The sequence below is a fragment of the Sapajus apella genome, unplaced genomic scaffold (assembly GCF_009761245.1).
Source record: "Sapajus apella isolate SASKATOON/1434 unplaced genomic scaffold, GSC_monkey_1.0 scaffold15, whole genome shotgun sequence".
In the NCBI taxonomy this organism is placed as follows: Eukaryota; Metazoa; Chordata; class Mammalia; order Primates; family Cebidae; genus Sapajus; species Sapajus apella.
In genome coordinates, this window is record NW_022436955.1 from 19,110,899 (window position 1) to 19,123,457 (window position 12,559).

A 12,559-nucleotide genomic window follows, 5' to 3' on the forward strand; every position below is an offset into this window, starting at 1 on the left:
CTGGCATTTTAAACACATTGAACCAAAAGTCAGGAAACTGGGCTTAAGTCTTGCAAGTTACTTTTAAGAACTTGAGACCTACAGCCAGTGAGTGACTTGGCCTTTCTCACTCTTAGTTAATTCATCTGCAAAATGAATATTAATGCTTGTAGAGATTAAAATGAGGTGACCTATGAGAAAGGCTTTGCTAACTTGAAGTTTTAGTGAAATAACAAATAAGATGAAAATGATATGAATCTTGACCAAGACCTTCTTAATGAGAGAGGATTCTTTCTTTTTTTAGGCCCCTGACCTCGCTTTTCCTAGAGCATTTAATTTAGAAAACTTGCAATCAATTCTTTATCTACCTCTTTGAGATGTAAATCTTCTCCCAGCCTCTTGCCAGTTTTACAATCAAGGATTGTCTTTTGTAAGGACCTGGGAGCCATTCCTTTGAAATGTAATCATCAAGGAAGGTGGTACCCTTATCTTCCAGTCTCTTTGGGGTGGGGGGATGGTAGGAGCCTAACTTCAGTGAGAGTCTTGCTCCAGGTTGTAAAACTACCTCTTGTTGTGAAGATAAGAGAAAGTTTACTTTTTCTTTGGGTAAGAGGCAGATGGCCTTATGATATCCCCTATCTCAGCTTTAAAAAACCCTCCATGAATTGCTTCAGTGCTTCAGTGTTAATACTGGTTTCTTTCCCTTGCAATAGCCTTAAATAAAATCTTCCTTACCTGTTTAACTTTGTCTGATGCAATTTTGCTTTGACAATGGCTTCATGTAGTAACCGCCACACTTTAATCCTCTCTTTCAAGATTCTCCAATGAATGCAAAAGTGATATTACTTTCAGAGAAAATTATTGAACACTTTTTCATTTTCATTCCTCCAAATTTTATGCTTTGAAGAGCATGAGAGAACATGACTTGTGATCCCCTCTTGCTGGATATGCCCTTTTTCATCATCTCATTTTTATAATTCCCCTGTGTAATACCCTAGTTACACATATTTTTCCTTATTTGCAGCTGTTAAATGATAATTTTCAAAAAAAGGGAAAATCATGACTCCCATACAGATATAAAATAGTTGTTAAAACTCTTATTTAACTCATTAATTATTGAGGGAACTAAGTAGATGTTTAATAGGTTCAAAAGAGAATCCTAGCTCCTCCACAGAAGGGAGGAAAGTCAGTTGACTCTTAGCAGAATTTGCATTTCTACAGGCAATAATTATTTTGCATAGCTATCAGTTATCTACAGCTTACAGAGATATAAAATAGCTTCCATAGAATCATAATTCTGCTTATGTGTAGGCAATGTATAGCTTTCCTTTGAAGCACAAAATTTTCTCTTACAGAGCATTAATTCATTTTCTTTTTTACAATATGATGCAGAGTTGCAGGATGAGAGTGCTGGAGAACTATTGAAATTCCTCAGAGTTAGGATTTGGGTAATGGTTTTACTTATAATTTTTTAAAAAATGAAAATAAGGTTAAAGTACTTTCAACAGAAGGCAGCCAGTGAACCTGAGGAAGGATTGAATGAAAGTACTGTTATATTAAAGGACAATGAAGTTCAGAATCTCAAGATGGAAAGAACTTCATTTTTAGTGCTACTGATATGTGGAGAGGGAGAGCATGTCAATTTGATCAGAGTGCACAAGATTTTTTAGTATTTGAAATGGAGTTGGCCTGTTGGCTACAACCTATGAGCCCTTTGAACCTCTGAAGAAGGATTCTTTTAACAGCTACCTAGGACCGAGATAACTGAGCCAGGCAGCTCTGGGATGAAGCTGCAAGAGCTTGGGCAGGAGGCAGGCTCAAAAGGAACGTTCAGTGGGTATGGAATGAAAGGGTATCACACTGTCTAATGGTTCATTCTGACCTTAAAAGTCCTCAATGCCAGGTTTCATCAGTGCTGAGTGATCTTTGCTCTCAGTTTAGTGTGCAACATCATGTGGCATAAAGTAGTTATTGTTAAGTGTCCTCACATTTTAGGGACAATAGGAACAACATGCAGATTAACCATGGGTAGTATTCTTGGCCATATGCAATTATGGGTATTTAAAATTTTTAGATGCTAATTAAGCCCGAAGTTCTTTGTGAATAGTGCCAATTTGCCTCCAAATAACATGTTACAGAGATAGAATAATTCACCATAAGTGACTGCACCAGCAACAGTGGCTGGCACATATATAGATGCTATTCAATAAATGTGCTTGGTATTGACTGATTGGAAAAGCATTCAAGAAGAGTTTCCATTTTTCTCCAATAAAACACAGTTGATGTTCAGTTATTGATGAAGAAGTGGCTGACTTCAGACAGTGGTGGTGTGGCCTGGAGCTACTGCTGTGCACACTCACTCAACCTTACTTTTCCTTAGTGTTCCTATTATGTTATGTAATCTTTATGTCCTCTGTTCATCTTTGGGGAACAAACTATCGAAATTCAGGTACATGATGGCAGTGTAAATGCAAATAAATGGGCACATTTAATGAAAAAACTCTAGCTTGGGAAGCTTTCTTGCCCTCTGTGGTTGGAGAGTTATCTAGAATGTCATCATCTCCAGACATGTTTGTAATCATAGGTATAATGTGTCTTGATTTCCAAGTAATAGGACTATTGAACTGAACAATACGGGAACAGAACACACTGACCTCTCTGATGACAGAAACTATTAACTACTGTCCTTATAAACCTTGGGAGCCTCTAGGGCGGCGGTTTCAGAGGTGACACTGCAATGCTGGTAGCTCTTCTTCCTCCCCCTCTTCCTCCTTCTTTTGAAGGCAAGTAGCTGAATAGGGGAAAACACAATATAAAATACTAAAAAAAAATCCCAGCAAATACAATGTGAAATATTGAAAGAGAATTTTTTTTAAAGATGCAAGTGATTATCTGTCTGCATCTGAACCAAAGAGAATAAATAAATCCTTTAGAAAATAGGAACAAATTAGGACACTTTTTTTTAGCATTTCAAAGTCACTTCAGCAAAGATTTCAAAGGTTTTTTTGTAACTTTCGCTTTTAATTATAGAAATGATAAATGTCCATTTTAATAGAAAATAAAAGTAAATTATTTAAGAGAAAGTTGAAGTTTCCAGTTAGAGAACAATGAGCATAATTCAGTATATAATCTTGCACTGCTTTTATGAAACATTTACATATTTATAATTATAAATATTATATTTTATATATGACGTATAATAATTTTATAATTTTTTCTGTTGAATCATTTAAAATATTTTTGTAGTCTTTTTTCATTTAGTATATTGATGCCTTATGATGTCATGAAAAAAATCATCCAATATTATTGTTTTAGAAGTGCAGTTTGCATCGCTTCTCGGCCTTTTGGCTAAGATCAAGTGTAGAAGTGCAGTTTGCTTCCAAATAAATTATACATGCATATATGGAATGTATATAAATACAGAATAGATATATATTTAATAGAAGTACACACATATGTATGTGTGTGTGTATATATATATATGTATATGTATATATATGTCTTACTGCTTTTTATATTATAGGTCTTCTATTATTATATTTAGTTTCATGTAGATATGTTCTATTAAGACTAAATATTAGACAGAATGAAGAGACTTTATGTTGTAATTCTTCAATATATAGAATTCCTTTTTACCTATTCAAATGTGTAATCCTTTTCTAAATAATCATCTGAAATTTTACTTTCATAGAGCATACATGCTACTTTATTCTCATGCAGCCAGAAGTCCTTGAATGTTTTCTGAACAAATAATATATTGACCAATTGTCATCTCAAAATAAACCAGTAGTATTTCTCCCATATATTCTATTGTTTCCAATTTTTGTTAATCATACTGTAGCCCATTTGGAACTTATCATTTATCTGTTATTTAAAAATTACATTTATTGCATTCTTTTTCTCAATCTTTTATATGCTTGATATGGATCTCAGATAATATGTCTCTCAGTAGTTTCTGCTAGAAAATATAAGAGGATGACAGCAAGGGGAGTTGGTCTATTTATTACAGGACCTTTAGGAGAGCTGAAAGGTAGGAAATACAGCAATCTGAACTCTGGTTACTAAACACAACTCCATTCTTCCTGACAGAAAGCCCCCGTACACAGAAATAAATGTATCTGGTGAATCATAGCTGAGCAGAAATGAGACTTGCATATAACAGCTATCTGGGGCAGCTCTTAATTAGCCTTTCCTGTTAACGAGTGGTAAGATGAGGCCAGACATGTGGCTCATCCCAGAACTTTGGGAGGCCAAGGTGGGGGAATTGCTTGAGCCCAGGAGTTTGAGGCCAGCCTAGGCAACACAGTAAAACCCCCATCTCTACAAAAAAATGGGAAAAATTAGCCAGCATGGTGGCACATGCCTGTAGTCCCAGCTTCTTGGGAGGCTGAGGTGGGAGGATCACTTGAGTGTGGGAGGTTGAGGCTGCAGTGAGTTGTGATTATGCCACTGCACTCCAGCCTGGGCAACAGAGCAAGACCTTGTCTCAAGAAAACAAAACAAACAAAGAAATAAATGGTAAGATGAGACATCTAGCTATTGAGAAATCTCTAGACCATTTTAATATTTCTACTACCATATCCAATGACCCAATCTAAATAGAGGCTTGCCTTCTATACAGATAAGAAAGAAACAGATATGCTTACAGCTTTTACTTTAAGAGGTTATCATAAAATCCTATAGGATCCAGTTTCCTGAAAATCTGTAAGGAATAACATTTAAATTAATGGAATTCATCTCTTTACCCCATACTTCTGAGCTTAATGGGCCATTAGTCTTGTTTTGGAAATTAAAGAATATTTCCCTGTTTCAAAGCTGTTGTAGAAACTGCTTTTCTGTGTTCTACATCTTATGCAAATCCAGACTGAGATTCAGATAGGATTCAGATAGCATGTTCAGGGTCTATCTGTTTCTTATATTAAAACTCTGGAAGTTTCTGCTTTCTTCCTGAAAGCAACACTCTTGAATGGCAGACCTCATGTTGTCAAATGATGGATGCCTTCAAAGACTTAAACTTGACACATTTGACTGGGAAATCATATCAGCCCTTTGGTAGAGAAAGATGGAAAGTCATTCTAGCAGGAGAATGACAGCCATTTTTATCAAGGGATTTTGTGGTTTGATCTCTGCATGTATCTGCTTGCCTCTGAAAAAGAGAAAGTATATGAAAAGAAAGGTAGAAAAGCAAAGGTCCCAGGATTGCAGATAGACATCCTTGGTTATTAGTAAACTAATTTTTACTAACAATTAGAATGATGCCAGAATAAAGAAGTTAGCCCCCAGGTAAGACATATACCCTTTCTGGGATAACGTTTGTAAGTAACTGAGCCACAGATTAACTCTGTGGTGTCCACGATTGAAGAATGAAGCTCTTTTCCCCTTAGAGTTAGTAATACTGACGGTATATTTAAAAACAGATTTTGACCTGACGGTCTTATATTCTAAGGGCACTATAATCTAGGACACCTAAATCCTATATCTAGGCACTGTTATGGGTGGGTTTTTCCTTGAAATTGTTAATTAACTTGAGCATCAAAACATCTCCTGCTGAAGATTACAGAGAGAGTTTTTATTACCCTGGTATAAAAAGATTAACAGCCATTGATTGCTTTCCTTTTCGCATGTCATGAGAGAAACATGGATATTTATGCAGAGAAAGGTATAATCAGCAGTGGGTGGAGGCAGAAACAACCATTCTCCGATTAACTTCATGGACATTAATCAGCAGAGAGCATCTGAGGGAGTGTGAAGATAAATGCTTGAAGTGGAATTGTGCACACATAAGTGAATATACAAATTATGCCATTGTGTCTGATCACTTTTATGTGGCTCTAATTAGAATGTCAGCCACACTACAATCCTTTCCTGTGTACTTTGTGTCTAATGTCTTTCAAGCAGCATTATGATTTGGCTTATCTGTATTTTTGGCTATAGTTACATTCTCACTTATGTATGAATATCCATTGTATGAATATAACATATACTACAAATTACTTATTTTACCGTTTATGAGATTTTAGGTAATCTGTTAGTTTTTGGCTCTTACAAATATTTATGCCATGAATATTCCAGACAGTGGATGGTAATCAGTGGTTTAGGGCCTGTTGCTGTTCAGCTGGCAACCTGAGTTTTAAAAATTTTTATTTTAAAGAATTTTTAAAAACATAAAGAAGATCATGCGACAGAGACTGTAGGGAAAATTCAAAGTCTAACAGATTTAGTATCTAATTCTTTACAGAAGAAGTTTGCTTATTCTGTTTTAGACAATGACTTTCCTAAGGTCCTTTTACTTATTTATACTGCTTGAGATTCAAAGAGCTTCTTGAAACTGTGGGTTGACTTCTTTCACGAGTATTGTAAATTTTCAGCTACTATCTTTAAAATATTGGCATGCCCTGTTCTTTCTCACTTCAGTTTTTGATAATCTAATTATACATATTTATACCTTTTGACTATGGGATATATGTTTCTTACATTATTGCCTTCATTTTCCCACTGAGTGCTGTGGTTGAATACTTTGTTTTGACCTATCTTCCAGTACAGGAATAGGGAGTGTGAAGATAAACGCTTGAAGTGGAATTGTGCACACATTAGTGAATATACAGATTATGCCGTTGTGTCTGATCACTTTTATGTGACTCTAATTAGGTTGCCACCCACACTGAAATCTTTTTCTGTGTACTTTGTGTCTGATGTCTTTCAGACATGTGAGATGTCATAGACATTGTGGGTTTGGTTTCAAAATACCACAAAAAAGTAAATATTGCAATTATGTAAGCCACATGAATTTTTTGGTTTCCCAGTGCATATAAAAGTTATGCTTACCCTATACTGTGTTCTATTAAGCATGCAATAGCATTATGTCTAAAAAATGTGCACAACTTAACCAAAAAATCTTTATTGTGAAAAATGCGAATGATCATCTAACCCTTCAGCAAGTTGTAATGTTTTTGTTGGTGGAGAGGCTTTCCTCAGTGTTGATGGCTGCTGACTGATCAGGGTGGTAGCTGCTGAAGGTTTAAGTAGCTGTGGAGATTTCTTTTCTTTTCTTTTTTTTTTTTTTTTTTGAGATGAAGTCTAGCTTTGTCACCCAGGCTGGAGTACAGTGGCACGATCTCGGCTCACTGCAACCTCCGCCTCCCGGGTTTAAGCGATTCTCTTGCCTTAGTCCAGAGTAGCTGGGATTACAGGCACATGCCACCATACCCTGCTAATTTTTGCATTTTTAGTAGAAACGGGGTTTCACTGTGTTGGCCAGGGTCATCTCGAACTCCTGACCTCGTGTTCTGCCTGCCTTGGCCTCCCGAAGTGCTGGGATTGTAAGTGTGAGCCACCGTACCTGGCCTAGAGATTTCTTAAAATAAGACAACAATGAAGTTTGCTGCATCCATGGACTCTTTCGTGAAAGATTTCTCTGTAGCATGCGATGCTGTTGGATAGCATTTTACCCATTGCACAACTTCTTTCAAAATTATAGTCAGTCCTCTCAAACTCTGCTGCTGCTTTGTAAACTAAGTATATATGTAGTATTCTAAATCCTTTGCTGTCATTTCAACAATGTGCATAGCATCTTGTGCATAGCATCTTCACCAGGAATAGATTCCATCTCAAGAAGTCACTTTCTTTACTTACTCATAAGAAGCAACTCTTCATCCAATTCAATCACATCTTCAGGCTCCAATTCTAATTCCAGTTTTTTGCTATTTCCACCACATTTGCAGTGCCTTCCTCCACTGAAGTCTTGAACCCCTCAAAATCATTTGTGAGGGTTGGAATCAACTTTTTCCAAACTGCTGTTAATGTTGATATTTTGAATTCTTCCTATGAATCACAAGTTTTATTAATGACACATAAAATGGTGACTCCTTTCCAGAAAGTTTCCAATTTACTTTGTCTAGATCCATCAGAGGAATCACCAGTGATGGCAGCTATAGCCTTAAGAAATGCATTTCTTAAATAATACCCAAAGGATTATAAATCATTCTATTATAAAGACACATGCACACATATGTTCATTGTGGCACTGTTTACAATAGCAAAGACTTGGAACCAACCCAAATGCCCATCGATGATAGACTGGACAGGGAAAATGTGGTACATATACACCATGGAATACTATGCAGCCATAAAAAAGGATGAGTTCATGTCCTTTGCAGGGACATGGATGAATCTGGAAACCATCATTCTCAGCAAACTGATGCAAGAACAGGAAACCAAACACCTCATGTTTTCACTCATAGGTGGATGTTAAACAATGAGAACACATGGGCACAGGGAGGGGAACATCACACAGTGGGGTCTTTTGGGGCTAGGGGCTAGGGGAGGGATAGTGGGGAGTGGGGAGATTGGGGAGGGATAACATTGGGAGAAATACCTAATGTAGAGGAAGTAAAAAAAATTATATATATATATAAAGACTTGAAAGTAAAAAACTTCTCCTTGATCCATGAACTGCAGGATGGATGTTGTGTTAGTAGGCGTGAGAACAACATTAATCTTCTTGTATATCTCCATCAGAGCTCTTGGGTGACTCGGTGAATTGTTAATAAGCAGTAACATTTGGAAAGGAATCCTTTTTCCCGAGCAGTAGATCTTAATAGTGGGCTTAAAGTATTCAGTAAACCATGCAATAAACAGATGTGCTGTCATCCAGACTTTGTTGTTCCATTTGGAAGGAGCAGCAGAGTAGGTTTAGCACAATTATTAAGGGCCCTAGGATTTTCAGAATAGTAAAGGAGCATTGTCTTTAATTTAAAGTCACCAGGTACATTAGTCTCTTACAAAAGAGTCAGCCTGTGCTGTGAAGCTTTGAAACTAGGCATTGACTTCTTCTTTCTAGCTATGAAGTCCTAGATGATATCTTTTTCCAATAGAAGGCTGCTTTATTTCCATTAAAAATCTGTTTAGTGTAGCTACCTTCATCAATGATCTTAGCTAGATCTTCTGATAACTTGCTTCAGCTTCTCCATCAGAACTTGCAGCTTCACCTTGCATTTCCGTGTTATGGAGACAGCGTTTTTCTAAGGAAAGAACCTCGGGAACAACCTCTGCTAACTTCAAACTTTTCTGCTGCAGCTTCCTCCCATCCCTCAGCCTTCACAGAATTGAAGAGAGTTTAGGTCTTGCTCTGGATCAGGCTTTGATTTAAAGAAATGTTGTGGTTGGTTTCATCTCTCTCCAGATGACTGAAACTTTCTCCGACTGAAACTTTGCTCCATCAGCAATAGGCTGTTTTCTGTTCTTATCATTTGTGTGTTCATAGGAGTACCACTTTTAACTTCCTTCAAGAGCTTTTCCTTTGCATTCACATCTTGGCTGTTTGATGCAAGAGGCCTGGCTTTCAGTCCATGTTGGCTTTTGACATGCCTTCCTCACTAAGCTTAATGACTTCTCACTTTTGATTTGAAGGGAGCGATGTGTGTCTCTTCCTTTCACTTGAACACTTAGAGGTCATTGTCGGGTTATTAATTGGCCTAATTTTAATATTGTTGGGTTTCCAGGAATAGGGAAGTCCAAGGAGAACATGGTTGTGTCTCCAGGAATAGGGAGGCCCAACTGTTTATGCAGTTTCCCCAGCAGTAACGCTTTGAAAACCTGTAGCACAATATCACAACCCTGATAGGGATTTTAATACGGTTGAACTGCAGAACATTTCCATCCGCACAGGAGAGGGAGAAAAATGGGGGAATGGCTGGTCAGTGGAGCAGTCAGAATACACGCCTAACATTTATCACTTCAGTTCACTATTTTATGTGGATACAGTTCGAGGTGCCCTAAAGCGGTTACCATAGTAACCTCAAAGGTCACTGATCACAGATCACCTAACAGAGAGAATAATAATAAAAATGTTTGAATTATTGGGAGAGTTATGAAAATGTGACTCAGAGACATGAGGTGAGTGTGTTGTAGAAAAATTGTACCAATAGACTTGCTCAATGCAGGGTTGCTACAAACCCTCAATTTGTAAAAACTGTAGTATCTGTGAAGTGCAATAAAGTGACATGCCTTAAAATGAGATATGCCTTCTATAATCTTCCATCACTTTAATTTGTTGTATAAAAACTTAAAACATCTTTTGTGATCTTAATTTCAGATTTTTTTTTCAGTTTTAAAAGTACCAGCAATTACTTTTATAGATTTCAGCTTCTTATTTTTTATTATATTTTTTATTTATTTTCTTTTTTGAGATGGAGTCTTGCTGTGTCACCTGGCTGGAACGCAGTGGTGCGATCTCTGCCTCCCAGGTTCAAGTGATTCTCCTGCCTCAGCCTCCTGAGTAGCTGGGATTACAGGTGTGTGCTACCATGCCCAACTAGTTTTTTGTATTTTAGTTGAAATGGGGTTTCGCTATGTTGGCCAGGATTGTCTTGATCTACTGACCTTGTGATCCACCTGCCTAGGCCTCCCAAAGTGCTGGGATTACAGGTGTGAGCCCCTGCACTGGGCCTCAGCCCTTTGGGAGGCCTAGGAGGTCGAATCGCTCGCTGGAGCCCAGAAGTTTGAGACTAGCCTGTGTAACATAGCAAAACCCCGTCTCTACAAAAAAAAAAAAAAAAAAAAAAAAAAAGTTAGCCAGGAGTGCTGGCGCTCACCCTGTAGTCCCAGCTACTTGGGAGGCTGAAGTCGGAGGATCTCCTGAACCAGGGTGGTTGAGGCTGCAGTGAGCTGGGATCCTGCCACTGCACTGCAGCCTGCACTCCTGCCACTCCACTCCAGTGACAGAGTGAGACTCTGTCAAAAAAACAAACAACAACAGCAAAAAGCAATGACAAAATGCACACACATAAGCTGTTTTTCAAAGTGGCTGTATCATTTTACATTTCCACCAGCCATGTATACCCAATTTTGTCATTCTCACAGCATTTCCTGTTGTCACTATTTTTTAGCCATTCGGATAACTGCATAGTGATTTCACATTCTAGTTTGAATTTGCATTTGCCTAATGCCTCATGTTGAACATCTTTTCATTTGCGTATTTTCCATCTGTATACCCTCTTTGGTGAGCATCTCTTCATGTCTTTCACCTATTATCTAAATGAATAATGAGTTGTTTGCTTTTTTTCCCCCATTGAGTTTTGAATGTTCTTTATATGCTTTCAATACTAGTCATTTGTGGAATGTGTGGTTTTGCAAATATTTCTACCTAGTGTGTAGCTTGTTTTTTTAGCCTTTTAATAGGAGCTTTTTTTAGAGGAAAAATATTTTTGATGAAGTCCAGTTTATGAATTTTTTCTTTTCTGGATTGGGCTTTTGGTGTCAAGCCTTAGAAATCTTTGTGTAGAATATTTCTTTTGCTTTTTTTTTCTAGAAGTTTTATAATTTTATATTTTACATTTCAGCCATGATCCATTTTGAGACTTTTTAATGTGTATAAATGTGAGACTTAGATTGAGACTCGTTTCTTTTGCCCATGGATGTGAAATTGCTCTAGCATCCTTTGTTAGAAAGACTATCTTTTTGGCCAGGCATGGTGGCGCACGCCTGTAATCCCAAAACTTTGGGAGGCCGAGGTGGGCAGATCAGTTGAGGTCAGGAGTTTGAGACCAGCCTGACCAATATGGAGAAACCCTGTGTTTACTAAACATACAAAATTAGGTGGGTGTGGTGGTGCATGCCTGTAATCCTAGTTGCTTGGGAGGCTGATGCAGGAGAATCGCTTGAATCCAGGAGGCGGAAGTTGTGGTAAGCTGAGATCACGCCATTTCTCTCCAGCCTGGGCAACAAGAGTGAAACTCCGTCTCAATCATTGAAAAAAAAAAAAAAGGCAAAAAAAGAGAGACACTATCCTTTCTTCAATGAGTTGCTTTTGAACCTTTGTCATTACTTGGGCATATTTGTTTGGGTGTATTTTTTGGGTTCTCTATCCTGTTTTATGACCTATGTGTCTCTGTCAATACTACACAATCTTGATTACTGCACCCATATAGTAAGTGTTAAAATCATTCACTCTTTTACTCAAGAAGCTAAAAAGTGTGTTAAAATCAGGTAGGATGATTGTTCTCGTTTTATTATTCTTTTCAATAATTGTTTTAGGTCTTTCAATTCTTTATATTTTCTGCACAAAATTTAAAATACACTACCTATATACACAAAAAGTCTTGCTGGGATTTTAACAGAAGTTGCGCTAAACCTTTTGGATAGAATTGATATATTTACTATGTTGAGTCTTTCAATCTACAAACATGGTGTGTCTCTTCATTTATTTAAGTCTTCTTTAACTTTTCTTCATCAATAGTTTGCCATTTTCTGTGTACAAGTTCTATATGTGTTTTATTAAATTGAAAACTGAGTATTTCATTTTTGGGAGCAATTCTGAATGGTATTTTATTTTCAGTTTTGGTGTCTGCTTATTCATCACTAGTGTATAGAATAATTATTTTTGTGTATTTATCTTGTATCTTGAAATCATACTGAACTCATTAGTTTTTTTTTAACTTTTATTTTAGGTTTAGGGGTACATGTGAAGCGTTGTTACATAGGTAAACACATGTTGCAGGAGTCTGTTGTACACATCATTTCATCACCCAGGCATTAAGCCCAGTGCCCAATAATTATGCCTTCTGCTCCTCCCTCTCCTCCC

General features: G+C 37.2%; 1 pseudogene; it reads left to right on the forward strand.

Annotated features, from left to right (window-relative positions):
- Positions 1-3,307: 3,307 nt before the first annotated feature.
- LOC116555868 lies at positions 3,308-3,457 on the forward strand (annotated as a pseudogene).
- Positions 3,458-12,559: the final 9,102 nt, after the last annotated feature.